This window comes from Triturus cristatus, chromosome 3_2, assembly GCF_964204655.1.
Source record: "Triturus cristatus chromosome 3_2, aTriCri1.1, whole genome shotgun sequence".
Lineage (NCBI taxonomy): Eukaryota > Metazoa > Chordata > Amphibia > Caudata > Salamandridae > Triturus > Triturus cristatus.
The window spans coordinates 1038374948-1038392291 of NC_140584.1; positions in this window are offsets into that span (position 1 = coordinate 1038374948).

The following is a 17344-nucleotide window of genomic DNA, read 5'->3' on the forward strand; positions in this document are numbered from 1 at the left end:
CCTGGGCCCGGCGCCTCTCCTGCTGGGCGTCTGGCCGCTCCCAACCCGGCCTCTCCGCCCCTCCGGGCGCAAGGGTCCGGACTTCAAAGGGCTCCAGGCCTATATCTGGGGCGACCCCACAACAGACCGGAGTTGTATCCCGGAGTCGAGAGCCCTGCTGATTGAATCGCGGCCGACCCTACGGAGAAGAACTCTTGCTTGAAACCACCACGAGCCCTGCAGACTGCGTCGCGGCTCCTTCTTGCTGAAACCTTGAAGCCCCCCGGAACATCGGGGCCCTGCTGACGCTGTCGCGGCCCAACCTCGCTGAAACCTCCCTCGGAGCCCTGCTGACGACGTCGCGGCTCGAGCTGAGCGGAAACCATCTTGAGAGCCCCGCTGACCTGGTCGCGGCTCTCCACAAACTGAACGCCTGAGCCCTGCTGACGCCGTCGCGGGTCGACCCCTCCGAGTTCCGGAGGCCCTCCAGCTTGAGGATAAGAACTGGGCCCCAGGTACCCTCGTACCAAGCTCCTGCCAAGGACTGTCCCGCTACCCCTTCCCTTCTAAAGAGACACTGAGACCTTTGTGGATCCCTTGATCCCCTTTCGTGTAAATATTGATCCCGTAACGTGCTGATAAAGAATTGCTCGTCTTGAGACAACCTCCTTGAGTCCTGTGTGGTGGTGTTACTGTGCTAGTACATAATAGGAGAAGGATCTCCCAGGAGGCTTCTCTGCAGCGCTCGGCTACTTCGTACAGTGTGGGGGCCCCTCTGGGTGGTCTCTCCGACTCCCCGAGGTCCGCCTTCCAACATTTGGTGGCCAGCGACGGGATCCGAGCCGAACGCAGTACGTACCAGCCAGTAACCCACTAGCTACCCATCCAGACAAACAGAAGTCATGAGCAACCAAGGAAACAACGCGACCACGGAGTTCCAGCCCGAACGGTTGGAGGAATACACGCACAAAGAATTGAAACAGTTCTGCAAGGACAAAGGCCTTGCAACCACCGGCCTAGGTACCAAAGAGGAGATGCAGAAAGCCCTAAGGACCTGGCTGGAGGCCGAGGCAGGCCACTCCCAGGAAGAAGGTCCCCTGCCCCTGACGGTGGCCACATCAACCGCACCGACTCCGGCAACCGGAGGAGGAAAGAGCCTAGAAACCGGCCTCTCCGAAGAGGAGATACGAGAGCGGGAGAAGGTCCGGAACCACGAACTAGAGCTCGCACGACTGCGGCTGGACGGCGAACTCCAGCTGGCGGAAAAGAAACTGGCCCTAGAGCAGCTACGGCTACAAGAGGAGATAGAAGAGAAGAGCGGCACCGAGAGTTGGAGGAAAAAAGACTGACCCTTGAGCACGAGCGAAGTCTCAAAGAGCTCGAAATCAAGGCAAAGAACGGGGGGACCGACACCCCCAGTAATAGAGACACCCTACCGCCTGTCGAGGCCAAGGTACATATCCCGAAAGATGTCGTCAGGGAGTACTATAAGAATGACGACATCCAACAATGTTTCAAGGCATACGAGGTGGCCATGACCTCCCATCGGGTGCCCCGAAAGGACTGGGGCGCCGGCCTGTGGGGTCGGTTCCTGAGTGAAGATCGAGACACACTGCTTCAGCTACCAGAGGAGGTGATGACCTCCTACGACCACATGAAGGAGGCCCTGCTCACCCGCTACGGGCTAACTGCGGAAATGTACCGCCAGCGGTTCAGAGACTGCAAAAAGATCCCGGGTACTACCTGGGTGGAATATGTGGACTTTTTCAGCCGGGCCCTAGAAGGATGGATCAAGGGTAGCAAAGTCACCACCTACGGGCAGCTGGTCGACCTCATTGTTTGGGAACATCTCTCCAACAATTGCTTCGTGGAGCTAAGGCAACACCTCCTCGACAGCAAGATGACCGACCCACGAAAACTCGCCGTCGAGGCCGATCGATGGGTCAACACCCGAGTCCCCCGGAACTCGATGGGGGAGTACCAGAGGAACCCCACAGGACCTCCCCGCCAACGCGGTGGAGGGGGAGGGCCGAACAGGAACCGGGACCCCCCCGCCGGGGCCCCCAGGAGCCCACCTCGAGGGCCGCTGCAGCAACCCCTCTCCCCGAGCATAGCCCGAAGAGGGGCGACCCCAGCCAGAACCGGACCACGGCCCCCAGTAACATGCTACGGCTGCCAACAAACCGGACACTATGCCAGCGATCCGGTCTGCCCCCTGAACCGAAGAAGCGGGGCCGGTGGGCCCCCACCCCGACAGCTGGCGGCCGCCGCCCTGGGGGTAGGAGAAGAAGAAGAAGAGACCCTCGACCGAGGAACCACCGAATGGGAACCGGCGGCCATGTCCCTGGTCTGCCTGGGCAGCCGAGAAATGGTGCCCCGCACCCCCATCCCAAGCAACACCCAGAAGTACCGGCAGCAGGTCACCGTCAATGGACAACGGGCCGAAGCCCTTCGTGACACCGGCGCCAGTGTCACCGCTGTCCGCTGCCACCTGGTGACCCCCGAACAGATCCTACCCAATGTGCTGTGCCCCGTCCGGACGGCCGACAACAGCGAAAGCCTGTGCCAGATGGCCCTGGTCCCCTTCGAGTGGGGAGGGGTGACAGGCCTACTAAAAGTGACTGTCCGCGACGATGCCCCAGTAGACTGCCTCCTGGGGAACGACCTGGAGAGTTCCCCCTGGGCTCAAGTGGAGCGACGAGAGCACCTCCAAATGCTGGGACTATCCGAATGGGCCTGCGCCATCACCCGGTCCATGACCGCCCAGGCTCCCCGCTCGTCCCTGGCCCCCGGTGCCGCCCAGCCTGAGGGGCTCGCACCACCCCCCGCCTGCAGCGAGGGGGAGGCGGACACCGACACTGGACCTACTGAACCCTCCCCCGAAGAGATTGCTTCCCTCGGCGCCCTACCAGAACTTGCACAATGGCGCCACGAAGGGGGCCCCACCCGTGAGCAGTTCCAACAAGAACAGCAGTCCTGTCCCTCTCTCGAAGGGGTCCGACAACAAGCGTCCGCACAAGCCAACGGGGACCAGACCGGCACCCACTGGGTCTACTGGGCCGAGGGCCTGTTGTACAGTGAACAGAAAGTGGCAGAACTCGGGGCCAGCCGCGTGTTGGTGGTCCCCCTCCGCTTCCGGGAGTTCCTTCTCAACCTGGCACATGACGTGCCCCTCGCCGGACACCTAATGCAAGACAAAACTTACAGCCGTCTGGTGACCCACTTCTACTGGCCCCGGATGCGGAGAGATGTGGACAACCACTGCCGGACCTGCCGGACCTGCCAAGCCAGCGGGAAGACGGGGGGTCGGGTCAAGGCCCCCCTCCAGCCCTTTCCAGCCGTCAGCACCCCGTTCGAACGGGTCGGGATCGACATCGTGGGGCCCCTGGACCCCCGGACCGCCCTGGGCCACCGCTTCATCCTGGTCCTCGTGGACCACGCCACCAGGTACCCGGAGGCGGTCCCGCTAAGAACTGTAACGGCCCCCGTGGTAGGCCGGGCCTTGATGGGGATCTTCTCCCGAGTGGGATTCCCCCGCGAAGTGGTGAGCGACAGGGGCACAAACTTCATCTCCAAGTACATGCGGTCCCTGTGGCAGCAGTGCGGGGTCACGTACAAATTCACAACCCCCTATCACCCTCAGGGGAACGGGCTGGTCGAGCGCTTTAACAGAACCCTGAAGGGGATGATTCAGGGCTTGGAAGAGCCCCTCCGGCGGAAATGCGATGTCCTACTACCATGCCTCCTGTTCGCCTATCGGGAGGTCCCGCAGAAGTCCCTGGGGTTCAGCCCGTTTGAACTATTGTACGGACATCCGGTCCGCGGACCGCTCAGCCTGGTCAAAGAGGGCTGGGAAACGAAGCTCCAAGGCGCCCCTCCTGACGTCTACCGATACCTCCTGACCCTACGAAACCAGACCCGCAAGTTCCGAGCCATGGCCGAAGCCAACCTCGAGGCCAGCCAGGAGGACATGAAGCGGTGGTACGATCGGAACACCTCTACCATCGAGTTCGAGCCAGGCCAGCGAGTCTGGGTCATGGCCCCTGTTGAGCCCTGCGCCCTCCAGGACAAGTGGACTGGGCCCTTCAAGGTGGTGGAAAAGAAGAGCCCCGTCACCTACCTAGTTGACCTAGAGTCCCCCCGGAACCCCCTCCGGGTTCTACATGCTAACAGGCTCAAACCCTACTTCGCCCGGACCGAACTGAGCCTGCTGCTGGCGACCGACGAGGGGGGCGAGGACGACTCCGAGCCCCTACCCGACCTCTTGCAGAATGACGTCCACGACGGATCCATCAAAGGTGTCCAGCTCGCCTCCTCCCTGACCCCGGAACAGCGCATCGACTGTCAACAACTGCTGCAGGACTACGCAGCCCTCTTCTCCCTCACCCCGGGGGGGACCCACTGGTGCGTCCACGACGTCAACACCGGGGACAGCCCCCCCTTGCGACACCGAGTCTACAGGGTACCCGACCGAGTACGGGCATGCATCCAGGCCGAAGTAGCGAAGATGTTGGCCCTCGGGGTCATCGAGCCCTCTGACAGCCCGTGGGCCAGCCCTGTCGTCCTGGTACCAAAGGCCGCAGCCCCCGGCCATCCCCCGGAACTGCGATTTTGTGTAGACTACCGGGCCCTGAATGCTGTGACCAAGACGGACGCCCATCCTATACCCCGGGCCGACGAACTCATCGATCGCTTGGGGTCCGCCCGCTACCTGAGCACGCTGGACCTCACCGCCGGGTACTGGCAGATTCAGCTTACCCCCGGCGCCCGAGAAAGATCCGCCTTTTCTACCCCTGATGGGCATTACCACTTTCGGGTGATGCCCTTCGGCATGAAGAATGCCCCGGCCACTTTTCAGAGACTCGTAAACAAGGTCCTGGCCGGGCTCGAGGCCTTCAGCGCGGCCTATTTGGATGACATCACCGTGTACAGCCACCACTGGGCTGAGCACCTAGTTCACCTCAAGGCCGTCCTGGCTGCCCTACAAAGGGCTGGGCTCACGATTAAGGCCAGCAAATGCCAGGTCGGCCAAGGATCGGTGACCTACCTGGGCCATCAGGTGGGAAGCGGTCAGGTGGCCCCCCTCCAGCCAAAAGTCGATGCCATCCAGGCATGGGAACCTCCCACTACCCAGACCGCTGTGCGGGCCTTCCTTGGCCTCACCGGATACTACCGGCAGTTCATCCGGGACTATGGGAGCATTGTGGGGCCTCTCACGGAACTCACCTCGAAGAAGCAGCCCAAGAAGGTGCACTGGACTCCCCGCTGCCAATCAGCTTTTGAGACTCTCAAGGCCGCGATGTGCACTGCCCCTGTGCTCCAGGCCCCTGACTACAGTAAAGAGTTTATCGTACAGACAGACGCCTCCGAATATGGGATCGGGGCCGTCCTGTCTCAGGTTGATGAGAAGGGACTCGACCGCCCAGTGGCCTTTATCAGCCGACGGCTGCTGCCCCGGGAGCAACGATGGAGCACCATCGAGCGCGAGGCCTTCGCGGTAGTGTGGGCCCTTAAGAAGCTCCGGCCCTATCTCTTCGGTACCCACTTTCGGGTCCAGACCGACCACCGGCCCTTGCGGTGGTTAATGCAAATGAGAGGCGAGAATCCCAAGCTGCTGCGATGGTCCATTGCCCTGCAAGGGATGGACTTTTCGGTTGAGCACCGACCCGGCAATGACCACGCCAACGCTGACGGCCTGTCCCGCTTCTTCCGCCTTGACGAGGAGAATCCCCAAGAAGATGGGTGACTCTCCCTGCCTTCAGCTGGGGGGGACGCCTGTTGGACCCGGCCTCGTGGCGTGGTCCTGACTTCCTTGGGGTTGGGCCCGTTCCCCGCCCTGGCCTCCACGGGCCACCCGTTCGAGCCGCACGAGGTCGCATACACCTCGGGGCTCCACCATTTTGTTGCCTGCCACGTGACCCTGCACACCAGTCCACCTGACTCCGCTCAACCCGGCCTCGGCCCCAGCGAGCCCCAGACATCGAGGCACCAAGAACTGGCCAGGGGGTATCACATGAACACCTCATCGCCCTGGCAGAGGGCGGTATCGATGGGACCCCCAACCGTCCCCACACACCGAGGTGCGATCGGCCTCCATCCCTCCTGGGCCCGGCGCCTCTCCTGCTGGGCGTCTGGCCGCTCCCAACCCGGCCTCTCCGCCCCTCCGGGCGCAAGGGTCCGGACTTCAAAGGGCTCCAGGCCTATATCTGGGGCGACCCCACAACAGACCGGAGTTGTATCCCGGAGTCGAGAGCCCTGCTGATTGAATCGCGGCCGACCCTACGGAGAAGAACTCTTGCATGAAACCACCACGAGCCCTGCAGACTGCGTCGCGGCTCCTTCTTGCTGAAACCTTGAAGCCCCCCGGAACATCGGGGCCCTGCTGACGCTGTCGCGGCCCAACCTCGCTGAAACCTCCCTCGGAGCCCTGCTGACGACGTCGCGGCTCGAGCTGAGCGGAAACCATCTTGAGAGCCCCGCTGACCTGGTCGCGGCTCTCCACGAACTGAACGCCAGAGCCCTGCTGACGCCGTCGCGGCTCGACCCCTCCGAGTTCCGGGGGCCCTCCAGCTTGAGGATAAGAACTGGGCCCCAGGTACCCTCGTACCAAGCTCCTGCCAAGGACTGTCCCGCTACCCCTTCCCTTCTAAAGAGACACTGAGACCTTAGTGGATCCCTTGATCCCCTTTCGTGTAAATATTGATCCCGTAACGTGCTGATAAAGAATTGCTCATCTTGAGACAACCTCCTTGAGTCCTGTGGGGTGGTGTTACTGTGCTAGTACATAATAGGAGAAGGATCTCCCAGGAGGCTTCTCTGCAGCGCTCGGCTACTTCGTACAGTGTGGGGGCCCCTCTGGGTGGTCTCTCCGACTCCCCGAGGTCCGCCTTCCAACAGGCTGGCTGGCCTAACAACCGGCCAAGAGGAATATTGCAAATACGCATATGTTGGATTTATATCGTGTGGTCTTATCGTATATCTTTTTATATGAATCTATACTCGTTTTTATGAAACTCGTGTGGAGTCCATTTGTGGTGTCATCATTGGGTTGCTGTGAGAGTGGTTGCAAATACTTATGACGGAAAGCAACTCCACTCCATTGGTCTGACCCATCGGCCTTGGCTCATAAGGACCCGCTTTTTCCCTTGACTTATCTCAGAGACTGTTCAGCAGAGTGGCATGAGCAGTCCAAACGGTAGAGGATTCCTCACCGACCTCATCCTGGAGAAGCCAAATTGGCCTAGAGGACCGTGTAGGCGGTGTGAATACGTCTCTGAGTCAATTCCTTGACCTGCCCCACCCCTCATGACAATAGATTTCCGACTGCTATATCCGAGGTGGGCACAAGCAGGCCCACAGCACCCCCAGCAAGGGCTAGACCCAGGCAGGGCTACCTTGTTTAGGTAGGTCGATGTCCCCCACCTCCTTGTGTCCCTCTCATGCCAGCGAGGGGCATATGCAGCCCAAATTATATCATGGGTGGCCAGAATACAACACTGTGCCTTCTTCCAAAGCCTACCGCACCCTACAGGGCTATGTATGCCAGTTATTTGTCCTTGATGGGGGCACAAGCAGTCTCATGGCACTGTAAATTTAGGGTCAGTACCCTGGTGGGGGAGGGGCTATCTTGTCAGAATAGATAAGTAACTACGCAACAGGAGATTCTGGCCAGCACATTCCTCACGTCCCGCTTGGCAGAGTTATTCCTCATAATAAAGGCTCCCTGTTTTCCGTTTTTACTGATTTTTACAGATATATACAGACAGAAATCATTCATTTTCTAGTCTGTATTTATTTTTAAATGTAGATAAAAACGGAAATTGGGTTGCTTTGTGAGTAATACTAAATACTGTCTGCCATGACTGCCAGGCCAATAGATGTGTGGATTGATAGATAAGGGGGTCAAAAAAGAAAGGAATTTTAGTAAGGAGCGTTTAAACAGGAGTAGATATGCACAAGGTGGATACTGAAATGCGCATATTTTCATCTAGGTGCACTGATTTATCTTCTGTGGGTGTTCACATCACTGAAACCTGGCACACATTCAAGCATGAGTGCATATTTATTGGTTAAATAAATGTGGAAATATACTAATTTCAGCTTACTTTTTCCACAAAACCCAAAATAAATATGGATAAATACAGACGGAAATGGCAAAAAAATAAATACCATAAAACCGGGAGCCCTACTCATAATATACCAGTCTTGCTCTCCCAGCGCTGCCACCTCTATAGGAATTGTGCCTCATCCACCAATTTTGATTCACCAGGGCATCTCGCTCTGTCCTGTGCCTCACTTTTTCCAGGGGAGGTGCATTGCACATTCAAGAGGCTGCTGCCTTCTACCTTCTACCTTTTATGGACTCGTATGGATCCATGTCTGGGGCCTCATGTGGGTCTCCTACCGCCCACCATTGCACACTGTCCTGGGCCACCTCAACTCACCAGGATATCCTGCGGCAGACTATATATTGTCTAAATGGGACACCATTCATTCGCTCATTCCTCTTGCTCCAAGGCGGTGTGAGATGCCCCGAGGGACCATCGCTGCTCACTCCTGGCAGCTCGTCCTGCCTTGCAGCTACGACCCTGCACTTTACCCAGGGCATCAGTGCACCAATGTGGTGGCCCCAGCCCATCCCTACTCTTCGAGGGGCTCTTGCAGGCCAAAGCCGGATCAGGAATGGATGCCCCTGAGTTGCGCAGGTCTTTTGTCCCCGGGAGGTGCCACGCTCACGAGGGGCCGATACCGCCCGCACCCAGCAGCCTCACAAGCCTCATGGCCGCGGTCCCACATGGGACACCAGATGGCCTCCGCACTGCTCCTGGGCCGGGAAAAGTTGACCCACTTCTCGACCCACACCTCCTCTCCTGTGTCCCTCTGCAGCCAGGTATGCGCTTGGTGAGGGCCAACAGTTGGATGGGGCCAGATGGCAGGTCTACTGAGAGAGCGGCTCTAAGTCACGTCCGTCATCCTGCCGTAGTTGGCCACGCCCCCCCCCTATTATTACCCATAGTCACTTACAAAGAATTGGTCCTAAAGAAGGCTGCAGAACCAGTGGGCTGATTTGAACAGCTGAAATATGTGGAACTAATCAGGTGAAAGGGTACTAATAGCCACAATCCATCTCTAGCAACCTTTTTAAACCAGTCAAGCTACCCACAAATTAAATAATACCTAGGGATACTGAAGACTCTTTCAGCTTTTCCTTTCTCTGGCACTGGGAAAAACTTTTGTTCCCACAATTTTTGTTGTAGCCCACTTGAGCCCATGGTAGTTCAAGTATGGTAATGCCCAATGATGAAGCATGCGAAGATTGTGTGGGTGAGGCCCTTGCAATTCCCAGTGACAAATTTGTCCCAAATCAGTATTGACAGATATGCGGATCACTATTCTTCGTTTCTATGTGTTTAGCTATTAATAGGAGGACAAAACAATAGGTCTTAAGGACCTCTCTCTCTTCTTGTGTTTGTTGACCCTCCATGGATAGATGACGGAAGCTTTAGCCTCGACCGGCCTGACTTGGTAACCACTGTAGGCCCAACCCCCAACCGGGATGACTCAGTAACCTTGGTACGTGCATCCCCGACCTGACCAAAAGGCACAGATATTTGAAGGGGTTCCCAGCAACACCCAAATATGAGAGACCAGGGAAACCCTCTGCTGTGGCGGTCACTCATAACTCACTCTCAGTTAATCAGCACATTCTGGATGTCTCTCAGTCCTTAGGATATGCTGGGCCTCTCTCCTCCTGGACAGTCTTTGGGCATTCTTCAACCCAAAGGGCATCACCCGGAACTGGTAATGTCCTTCTGCGGTTGAAAATGCTGACCTCTCCTTGGCCCCATCGGTTAAGGCAATCTACCAGTACCCAGACGTTAAATCAAACATGCTGAGGAACTTGGTATCTCTCAACCGATCAATGAGCTCATCAGCTCTGGGGATGGGGTGTGCATCAGTCCTGGTGACAGCATTGAGCCCATGGTAGTCCACACAAAACCGCAGTACTGGAGTGGCACCGGGTGCAGCAGCCGCCAACATCTTAGAGACCTCCTCTTTAATGCTGGCCTTAACCCGGTCATTCAACCTGTAAATCTTGTGCTTCACAGAAGGGCTGTCACCGGTGTCCACGTCATGGGTACACCAGTGAGTTATACCTGGGGTCAGGGAGAGCAGTGGGGCAAACTGTCCCAACAACTGGTGACAATCGCTCTGCTGTTCTGGGCTGAGTGTGGAGGAGAGGATCACACCTTCCACTAACCCATCGTGCTCCTTGGTAGACAGGAGGTCAGGGAGAGGTTCACTCTCCTCTTCCGTCCCATCATTTGTTGCCAAGAGCAGGCTCACTTCGGACCTCTTGAAGTGGGGTTTGAGGCGGTTCACGTGGAGGACCCTTAAAGGGTTCCTGGGAGCCCGCAAATCCACCAGGTGGGTGACATCACTTTTGCTCTCCACCACCTCAAACGGCTCAGTCCACCTGTCCTGCAAGGCACAAGGTTCCACTGGGGCCATGACCCACAACTTTTGCCCAGGTTGCAATTCGACCAGAGTGGCATTCTGGTCATACCACTTCTTCGTTTCTTCCTCGCTTGCTTCCAGGTTCGCCAGAGCGAGTTTCCTGAAGCGGGCGGTTTGGTTTCTGAAGGCCAGCATGTAACTAAACACGTCCTGGGGAGTTTTCCTGGGAGCTGCCTCTCAGCCTTCCTTCACCAAACTCAGAGGTCCTCTCACAGGGTGACCATACAGAAGCTCAAAGGGACTGAACCCAAGAGACTTCTGTGGTACCTCCCTGTACGCAACGAGAAGGCACGGCAAGAGGACGTCCCACTTATGCCTCATAGGTTCTGTTAGACCCTTAATCATGCCCTTCAAGGTCTGGTTGAATCTCTCCACCAGACCGTTACCTTGCGGGTGGTAAGGGGTGGTCAACTTGTAGGTTACACCACACTCCTTCCACAGGGATGTCATATACTTGGATATGAAATTGGTTCCATTGTCTGAAACCACCTCTCTGGGGAACCCCACTCGGGAAAAGATCCCCTTTAACACCCGGCCCACTACTGGCGCCATTGCTGTCCTGAAAGGGATGGCCTCTGGGTACCGGGTGGCATGGTCCACCAAGGCCAGCATGTACCTGTTGCCCATGGCTGTCTTGGGATCCAGTGGCCCCACAATGTCCATCCCTACCCTTTCAAAGGGCGTTCCAACCACTGGAAAAGGTTGGAGAGGAGCTTTGACCTTCCTCCCACTCTTACCACTTACCTGGCAAGTTGGACAAGACCTGCAATGTCCATCTGACTGCCTTTGCATTTGGGGCCAGGAGAAGTAGGTGACAAGCCTGTCAAAGGTCTTGTCCTGCCCCAAATGCCCTGCCAAAGGCACGTCATGAGCCAGACCCAGTAGAAAGGTCCTGAAGCATTGGGGTACCACAAGCACACAGGCTGACCCAGGCTCAGCGACCTTAGACTCACTGTACAGGAGATCATTCTCCCAGTAGATCCGATGTGATCCGGACTAATCACCAGCTGCCTGGTCTGCAGCCTGCTGCCGCAAACCCTCCACGGAAGGGCACTCCTTCTGCTCATTGAAGAATTCCTCCCTGGTGGGACCCCCTTCCTTCTGCCAATGGGTCAGCTCAGAGATGGCCCCCAGTTCAGCTACCTGCTCCGCTGCAGGCACCGGGGCATCCCCCTCGGGTCCGTTTCATCCCGGTCCCGTGGGAACTTTAGGGGCCCTTTCACTTGACACGCATGCCCACTCTGGCAACCCAAGTATCTCCAATTGAGACCTGAGCTCAACATCCTTCCATAAGGACTGCTCCAGGTTGTTACCTAGCAGATAATCTACAGGCATGGAAGGGCACACAACCACCCTCAAGGGTTCTGAGACCCCCCCCCCCACTCGAAGAGAACCTGCACCACCTGACACTGGCGGTCTGAATTGTCCACTGCAATTACTTGGTGGAATGCCCCTGGGACTACCTGCTTCTCAGAAACCAGGTGACACCTGACTGAGGTCATACAGGCTCCAGTATCTCTGACAGCCTATGCCCTTTTCCCATTGATGGCCACCCAGGTGCTGTATTTCTTTGTGTTAGGGTGCACCGGGTTTCCTGGGACCATCTCACTGTCCCCTAGTGAGACGATGGTCATTTCTGCGAGCCCCCACCCTCCTGTGGGTACTTCTCCTCCCCAAGCGCTACACTATCCAACACCTTGGACTGCCCACCGGTGGGTGGCTGTGCCGCCTTAGGGCACTTGGGGTCCCCCTTCATGTGACCCTCCTGGTCACATGAAAAACGCTTGCAGGGGGCGGTCTCAGCAGGCTTTCTTGACGAGACCCCTTGTTTCTTATCTCCTGGGGGATGGGAACCTTTACCCTGGGTGTTAGTTTGGGGCCCTTTAGTGAACTCCTGTGCTTTACCCTTGTCCCCCCCACTTTTCTGCTGGGGACCCTGCCCACCTTTGGCTGAGTCTCGCCCAAAGGCTTTCTTGTGGATCCTGGTACTCACCCAGCGGTCCGCCTCCATAGCAAGCTTCCTGGGGTCAGTCAGCTTACTATCAACTAGGTGCTGGCGCAGATCTGCAAAACATAGACTAGACAAGTGCTCCCAAACTGTAGAGCCACTGAAAATCTGTCACATTACTGCCCTTCACCCAGCCATCCAGAGACCGGCAAAACACATCCACACATTCCAACCAAGTGTTGGCATCAAACTTCTTACTGGACCTGAACTGATCCCTGTACTTTTCAGGAGTAAGAGACCATACTTAGTGAGAAGGTCGCCCTTCATGTTGCGATAGTTGAGGTTATACCCCTTATCCAAAGCTATTAAAGTATCCTGGGCTTCTTCCGGAGAGAGAGGCCACAATCCTGCTCCCCAATTCTCCTCAGGGACCCCATTTATGTGTGTCACTGTCTCGTAACCCAGAAACCACCTTTGTATGTTGTCCCCCTTCTTGAATTCCTTGCCTACATTCTTAGGGATGTGTACAATTCTGTCTGCCTGTCTTGACGAATTGCTGCCACCATCTGAGCTGGGCCTATTTCTTAGCTCCAGCTCCTTAAGACTTCGCTCACAGTCTAAGATCATCTTCCTTTCCTCCATGGCTATTCTTCTGTCTTCCCTCTCAATTTCTAGCCTGAGTTTCTTCAACTCAAACTTCCTCGCTTCCCGCTTGTCCTTCAGCTCCTCTGGGGACAGGCCACTGCTGCCTGGCCAGGAGGGTTCTCCCCCTCCCAAAAGCACATCCACCCTTGGAATAGGCTCCTCCACCTCTCCACTGAGATCACCAGACTGCTCGCTGGCATGTCTGGCTGCTACCCAGGCCCTCAGCGCCTTTTGTACCTCCTCCTTCCTAGTGAGGCCTCTCACTTGTACTTTTAGGTTTTTGCAAATTGATTTCAATTCCCTGACATTGTAGGATTACAACCTATCCTCCTCAAAGGCAATTTCCAGGGATGCAACAGATGATGCTCTTGATTCAGGCATGATGAAGTAGCAAGTTCAAACTGGCAAGATCAAAAATAGGCCAAAAAGAAAACGAACCAGTATGTGGCACGTAATGTTCTGCGATATGGTAGTAGTGCACAACAATCACTGTAAGTCAAGTGCAAACGCAAGTCCTATCCTCACCGCTGACAACCAATGTGAGAAATGGGATTTTTGGTCGGCTAGGGCATGTGCCAAAGTCGGGCAGATACCACCAATCTAGTCAGGATAAGGAAGTTACTCCTAAAATAACCCCTGCTCACCCCCTTGTTAGCTTGGCACGAGCAGTCAGGCTTATCTTAAAGGCAGTGTGTAAAGCATTTGCACATAACCAACAGTAATACAATGTAAGCACTACAAAAGGATACCACACCATTTTAGAAAAATATCCAATATTTTTATATATTTGACAAGACCAAAAACGATAAAAATCCACAATATAGTACTTACAAATCTTCAATTATCAAAATATGCTTGAAAAATAGGTGCTTGATGTTGATAGCTCTGTCGGGGGCTATAACGGCGTCGTAAGCAAACAAATCCAAACATTTCTGGCTGACCGCAGCGTCGCGGGCCAGCTAGTGTCGGGAAGACCCGCAAACAGTACCTTTTAGAAATGCAGGCCGTCGGCGACCTCTCGTTGAGCTTCAGAAAGCACGGTGTCCGCAGGCGTCGGTTCTGGAGGTTGGTGCAGGAGTCGTTGGGGCCCTTGAAGTCACATGCGTTGCAGGTCCAACTTCCCTCTGTTGAAGTCAGGAGCGCTGGCGTCGGGTGCTGCGGTGCAAAGTGCACTGGTGTGGCGTGCAGTGCCCTCAGATCGTGGTCCAAGCAGCAGCTTGGTGGCGGCATCAGATGGCGTCGTCGGTGAGACCAGGGTCGCGGTGCGAGGTGAAGGTGGTGCTCGTCGCGGTGCTGGCAGGTTACGGTGCAAGCAGCATCGTCGTTGTGGCTGAAGCGCTGCCGTCGGCTGACGAACTGGAGTCTATGGTGCCGGCATCGGTAGGCCAAGGCTGCGGTGGGGGATGAGGGCGGTTGCGTCGTGTAACTTTACAAGCGGTGCCCTCGAACCACGGTGCAAGCAGCGATGTAGATTTTGGCGTGGAGCGGCGACGACGCGGATACCAAAGCATCCTCGTGAAGCGAGGCGGTACAGAGTGCGGTGCCCACAGGTCACGGTGCGAGCAGCGGCTCGGTGGCAGTGACCAGCAGGCGTCTTTGGTGAGACGAGGGTCGCGGTGCAGCATTGCGGCGGTGCCCTCTGCTGTGCCTTCAGGACACGGAGTCAGCAGCGGCGTCGGGTTGCTTTTTCCTCTGATGCAGCACAAAACACACAGTCCCCAGTGCGGAGGGCAGAAGAGCTTGAAGTCTTTGCTGTTTCTGAGACTTCTTCAACAGGGAGGGGGCAAGCTCTACCTCAAGCCCTTGGAGAAACTCACAAAGGTAGATTGCAGAAAGTTCAGTACAGTCCTTTCACTGCCCAAGACAGAAGCAGCCACTGCAGGCCAACACAGCAAAGCACACAGCAAAGTGGTAGTTCCTCCTCACAGCTTCTCCAGCTCTTCTTCTTGGCAGTCTTCTTGATCCAAAAGAGTTCTAAAGTTCAGGAGAATAGACCTCAGTATTTATATCCCAAAATCCTTTGATCTCTTAGGCAGAGAGTGTCTGTGCCCATCCAGAACCAGTTCTGCCTTCTCTGGTGTGACTTCCTGGCAGGAGGTGGAGACGGCATGTTCAGAGGCAGACCAGGCCCTTTGAAGTGCAAGGAAATCTCCTCCCCTTTCCCCAATTGCAGCCCAGGTCTATTCAGCCCTTTCCTGACCCACTTAGAGTATCTTGAGCCACTCCTGCTCCCCAGCCTTCTGTCATCCAAAACCCAGACAGGCAATCCACATTCCAGCAGAGGCACACAGGATGACTGAGCAAGAAAATACCTACTTTCTGAAAGTGGTATTTTCAAATACAGAATGTAAAAATCACCTTCACTAAAAGATGCATCTTTAGATTCTGAGTTCACGCATACTAAACTTCATTTTCCTACCTAATTCCCTGGGCCAGTTATGTTATAAACAAACTCCCCATTCTGTCCTACGAAGAACAGGTAGCTTTGCAATAGCGAAAAACGAAATTGGCCGTAGTTCACTATCAGGACATGCCACACACACCAGGGCATGTCCTACCTTTCACATACACTGCACCGGGTCCACAGGGGTACCTTGGACCTACCTTAGGGGTGGATGACATGTAAGAAAAGGGAAGGTGAGGGACTGCCAAGTGTGTTCACGGGCCAAGTCAACATGGCAGTTACAAACTGTGCGCAGCCTCTGCAATGGCGAGTCTGAGTTACCTTTTCAGGGCTACTCACGTGGGTGGCACAATCAGTGCTGCAGGCCCGCTAGTAGCATTTTATTCAAAGGCTCTGGCACACTCAGTGCTCTTTACTAGGGACTAACAAGTAAATCAAATATCCAATCATGGAAACACCAATCCATAACACAATTTACCACAGGAGCACTTGCACTTTACCACTGATCAGCAGTGAGAAACGTGCGCAGAAACACTACGCCAGCAACAACAGAGTCAAAACTGGGAGGTCAGAAAGCAAAAACTCTGGGGAAACACGCCAAAAGATGCCAAGTCTAACAGCCATATGGACCCCTTGCCTCTTATAGCAGACAGGAAGGGCTCTTCGAACAGGCACTTCAGGCAGATCCTCAGCATCTCCAGCAGAACGTGCAGACTTCATTCAAGTTATGTCCCTTCACTTCCGGCTGTCAAGACACCAGTCCTGGTCATATAGCAGTCCTTTAAGTGCGCAGCACAGCAGTCCCTTCCTTGATCATAAACAATTTGGAACTTGATGATTTGATGTTTTTTACACAGCTTTTACAGAGATGTTTATCCACTGCCTCAAACTGCAGAACTGGTTTTCTTTTCATGCATCCTTATCAGGATGCACTAAAAAATACAGCCTTTGTGTAATGTATCTCCCAGTAGGCAGTACTGGGGTTATCTCCAGCTTGGAGCACACACAACTCAAACTCAATGAATTGTAAGGTCTCTGCACCTGGCTGTCATTTGCCCAACTGAAGCAGTAATCAGGCCTAGTAACGTGCTCACCTTTCTCAGCAGAAATGATGGGCCCACCTCGCACATTTATCATATATCAATTGGCAGTGCTCAGGAAGAATTGTTCAGAAGCCCCTTGCCAACAAAACATCTCTTTGAATTTCTTAGGGAAGCTTTGTCTCCCTCCTCCTCACTTTAATATTTGGAACTCCACCCTCCAGCCAAAGGAATGCAGGCAATACACTTCAACTGTCTGGGACTGCTGTCCCCATCCTCCATCTAATGCTATAACATGCCGGGGATATGCAAAAGGGATCCCATAGGACTCAGTACTTTGTTATGCTCACACACATACCTGTATCCTTGTACATGTGCAACACATGCTACACATGGTCACAGGATTCCAGCGCAAGGCTGTGGGAAAACAGCAGAACCTAACACAAGCTGGGCTAGTCGGCCTGACTCCTAATGATACAAATAACAAGCATTGGCATAGCCAATAGGTCTCGCCTTTGGGACCTTATAAGTGTTTAGTTATGCAGCACAATATCCTTGGTGCAACAACATCAACTGTTGCATGGCTAAGCACTTATAAGGTCCCAAATGCGAGACCTATTGGCTATGCCAATGCTTGTTTGGCTTGGAACTTTGCTACAACATTCTCAAACTTTTCAGATTTCTACAACCAATAAAACTAGAGCAGCAGGTAGAACGTTCAGAGCTCTAAACTCTGGAACTCCCTATCTCTATGCATGAGGGCACACCAAACCCTGCTGCCCTTCGACAAAAGACTAGTATTTGTTCAAC